General features: G+C 39.2%; 1 long non-coding RNA gene across 1 annotated transcript; it reads right to left on the reverse strand.

The window, feature by feature from the left end:
• Positions 1–980: 980 nt before the first annotated feature.
• On the reverse strand, positions 981–3,980 carry LOC145657214 (uncharacterized). Its single transcript, XR_014122979.1, has 3 exons — positions 3,923–3,980; positions 1,579–1,736; positions 981–1,034 (listed from the first exon to the last, which is right to left on the reverse strand). It is a non-coding gene; the product is annotated as an uncharacterized LOC145657214 (long non-coding RNA).
• Positions 3,981–4,749: the final 769 nt, after the last annotated feature.

Here is a 4,749-nt window from a genome sequence, read left to right on the forward strand (position 1 = left end):
AGATGGATATGTGCCTTGAAGTCTGGTACTGTACTCTCAGATCCTGTGGAGATTCATAGAAGAGCAGCACAGTTTTACACTAGGCTATATATCAGTGAATATAAATCACACCAAGAGTCAGAAAATATTTTCTTAGATGGTTCTCCTCAGGTAGAAGAAGAGGCTGTATTGGGTCTCGAGGGGCCACTGTCCCTGGTGGAGTTGCAGGATGTCCTTCAGAGCATGGAAGCTGGTATTGATGGTATTGATGGACTGCCAGTGGAGTTTTACAAATCCTTCTGGTGTGTGGTTGGAGAGGATGTGCTGGAGGTTATGAACGACAGTCTCACAAAAGGGAGCACTCTTTATTTGTGGGTATAATTGCACACAGAAGAAGAAAGCACAATGTCAACTTCTGAATTTCATTTTATGGCAATCTAAGATGGCAGTGTGGATCAGTAGGAAGTGTTTAATTGAGGGTCAGAGAGACAGTAGTATTATAAATGTGTTTAAAAGATTGGTGAAGAGTCGTATAGTGTTAGATTTTAAGTTTTATTCTGCTATGAATGATATTAAATTGATTTCTTATGACACTAAGGGTCATAGCATATATTTAATTAGGCTAATATTTTTACAAATAATACTTACATTGACAACCCTCCCTGAGAGTGCACACTAGTCTGCTTTCCAGTCAGGAAGGTCTTTATAGGTTGGGGAGGGAGGACAGACAGCACTGCAGCATTATACTTCCAGATCTGAAGATACTGTGACTGTGGATGGACTGAAAAACATTTTAGAGCTGCCATATTTTTTTTGATAAATTGTACCTATTGAAATAAGACAACCAATTCGATGACAATCATCATTTTTTTAAATGGGCCACTACAAAATGCTCCCCGTCAGAGTGAGCACAAGTATCAACCCTCTTGGTGAACTTAACCAGCACACCTTCCACTAATTTGTATGTCTCTGCTCTCTCAGCTGTATATTTAGCCACTCAGCTCACCCTCACAGGCGCTGGCCTGGAATATGGAGATGCCAGTTTGGAAAACATTCTAAGGGATCAAGAGAAACAAACCAAAATTAATGCTAAAATTGATGCCTAAACATTTTTTAAATCAGCATTAATGTACATTACTCAGGACTGTGTCAATAACATGTGTTTGAAAATGGAGCTCCTTTGACAAAAGGAGCTTCTTTGCAGTTAACCAGATAACTCTGTATCCCCAGCTAGTGAAGCTTAAGTGCTATTTAATTGTTGTTTGAAATAACAATCAGTCATTTTCAGTAGCACAGGTCATTGTACCGCAAATGTTAACTTCAGATGAAGTGGAAATGACTTCATTAACTTCATTCATTCATTCACCCACAACTGATAACCAAGATGTCTGAGAGAAAACTTGCACTGTGTCCGACACAGACAGGTTAACGAGCAGCTAATTAGCTCGGTCTGTCGGTCTGGCCACTAACTTTGCCCATTAAATCTCGCTTTTACAGTAAAGTCTGGACGTACCGAGATGGGGAATAAAAGCCATAGAAAGAAATTGAGCGCAACAAATTGAAGGGAAAATGTAAAAAAGGGAGCCTGGCTTCACTTACCAAATGCTGTAAGTCAGAAGTGTGGCAGGATGCTGGGACAGCAACGGGAGAGCCAATAAAAATTGGAGAAGCACGTTGGAACAGACCAATGGTGCTCTGCGGCCTTTTGGAGAATATTGGAACAGGCCAATGAGAGGACGCAAGCTCTCTGGAACACACTGGAACAGAAAATCAGGGTCAGTGGAATGAGTCAACATATTGAGACGGACAGACCCACAAAAGATAAAGAAAATGAAAGCTAAACACGATAGAACCAACACACTGACAGAAACACAACTGGGAACAGGTTACAAGGCAACAACATGAAATGAAGAACACAGGCGACATGAACAGCAAACATGATAGGACCTTAGAATAAATGGAGGCTTAGTACAATGAACCTGTGTTCATTGAGTGAACACTGAGTGAACAATAACCAGAGACAAGACTGGAGAGACACTAGAAATATATACACGAGTTAACAAGGAATATATACACGAATTAACAAGGAACAATTAGAAACGGGAGAAAACAGGCAGAACAACCAGACAAGGGGGAGTAACAGAAAAATCAAAACAAAGAAGCTCATGGAAAGAAAACCAAGTTGTAAAGCCAAAACAGAGCACGACAGGATTGCTGAAGTGACCGAGATGACAGGGAGGGGACAACCGTGACAATGCAGAGTAATAATAATAATAATAATTACTCAGATATGCAGGAATATACAGTGCAATAATAATTACTCAAACATGCAGGAACATACAGAGTAAAAGTTACTCAGGCCTACAGGAACATATAATTATTCAGTCATATAGGAAGAGTGTTCCAAAGTAGGACACTGAAGGCACTGACGTTTATACCTAAAATGTTTGTTGAAAGACATTTACTCTACAACACAGTGCTCCAATATTCCATCATCATCACCATCATCATCATCAGTCTTTTCACCCTCGTTGAAGCACACTGGGATGTGACGCAGCTTACATATGTAGTACTTATTAATACTACTATATAGTAGTATTTATTTAGGTAGTTTGTTAGTTATCTATGTATTTATTTCCAGCTTTTAAAACTGTTCTGTTGCATCGAAAAGCATGACATTTGTTGTTTCAATAAAAGCAACTAATAAAACTAAATGGACTGTTGTGCATGTCATTAAAATCTCATTGCTGAGTTGTGTACATACATCCAGGGTTTGGCAGAATACTTTGATGGTTGAATAATGTGATGTATTCTATTACAATACATAAAACAGTAATTTATTCAGAATACATTTAGAATGCACACAGAACACATCTTACTAAGTCACATTTAAGAGCAAAAATAGTTTATATATTTTAAATTGAAGTTCTAAATTGTGAACAGCTTATCATTAAACAAAACTGATAAAATGCCATCAATTTATGACTTTAGAAATTAAAGAATTATAAATCATTATTATTATAATAGTGCTCTTATAAAATACTCCACCTTACTTGATGGTAAAAGTTAAGTGTTCAAACTTCAAAATGCTTTTTCTCACTATTTCCACTTTATTCTGTGGTGACGTAAACATTGTAGAACGAATCAAGCACGAGCACAAATCCATTGGTTTCATTTCTGAAGCGGGAGGTTCAAGTGTGACATTTAGCGGTGAGTTTAAAAGTGTTTGTATGTCGATGTACTTCTGATTACCGTCCAAATATGCGCGCTAGCTGTCAGAAAGTCTGATTTATGAATGCAACTAGGCAACTGCATAGATAATAAGTTAATATGTAATATTTAGTGCAGCTGTTTTAAAGTGTGCATGTCTGCTAAGAACTCTGATTGTTCTCGCGGACTGTTGAACGGGATCATGTGTTCATTGAGGGACTTTAGCTCGTGCACTGAGCGATAGTAGCTGTGCGCTTTGTTCCCTCCGCGTGCTGTTCTGCCTTCTTATGCTGCAGTTCAGTAGATGGACTGTGTGTCTCCTGGCCTGCAGTTACCTCAGAGTAAATGCGTTTGGTAGGAGATCATGTCCATGTGGCGTACAAACCTTTATTGCTATTAAATAATAATAATAATAATATTCAAAAACACTATCGCACTCTGTGATTAGTCAGTGGGTTTCACTGCCTCTATTTTTTATCCCACATTTTTCTCCACAATAATATTTGCGAGGTCGTTAGATAAACAGCCCAAGTACGAATGTTGCTACATAAACTCACCGGCCACTTTATTAAGAACACCTGCCTTGCACCTACAGTAACTGTGTACTTTAGTACATACTGTAACGCTTGGAGTTAGTCCTGTTTAAATTATGCTCTAACCCAGATTAGCAGATCTTTGGAACTGGTAGAGAGAAGCCTGTGAAGCACGTGGAGGAGATGCGGACCAGAATCACTCAGTTTAGTAGTAAACTTGCTGGTTTATTCACCACGTGACACAGGCTGGCTCCTGGAGTATTATAGACAGCTCCTACATGAGTTGTAAAAACATCCAAAGCTCATAACGCGTTACTTAAGAAGTAAATAACGTTAAATGAAGAGCTGGATCCAGCAACGTCCGTCACGCACAGTACAAAACCAACTCTTCCGCGTGGCCTACGTGCACACGCCTTTTACGTAAACGTAACTTAAGGGGACAGTCCGCAAATTACTGACCGTTACAATACTCCTGTTTTATAGGTGTTTTATAGGTGGTCCTCCTGTCTCCTCTGTACAGTACTGACTGGGTCCTCCTGTCTCCTCTCTACAGTATTGACTGGGTCCTCCTGTCTCCCCTGTACAGTACTGACTGGGTCCTCCTGTCTCCTCTGTACAGTACTGACTGGGTTCTCCTGTCTCCTCTCTACAGTACTGACTGGGTTCTCCTGTCTCCTCTCTACAGTACTGACTGGTGTCTCTTTTGTCTCCTCAGACATGCTGAGCAGGTGTCACTGTGTTCTGCTGTTACAGCTGCTGACAGTCATAGCTGGTAAGTGGATAGAACAGGTTCTCTCAGGTCATCAGAATTTCATCCATGACTTTGGTGTGTTAACCAGACTATTGTACCTGCTTGACCTTTATCTTTATTTAATCTTCTGTATATTTAATAAAATTATTATTAAATTAATTAATAAATTCTGATGGTTGTTTTTAATAATTCATTTTGCGTTGCACAGCGTAAACGATGCCATCCATTTTTATAACATTAAAATGGATAGTAAACTTGTTTACTGCATTGCTGCTA

Source organism: Electrophorus electricus, chromosome 1 (assembly GCF_041902795.1).
Source record: "Electrophorus electricus isolate QZ-2024a chromosome 1, ASM4190279v1, whole genome shotgun sequence".
NCBI lineage: Eukaryota > Metazoa > Chordata > Actinopteri > Gymnotiformes > Gymnotidae > Electrophorus > Electrophorus electricus.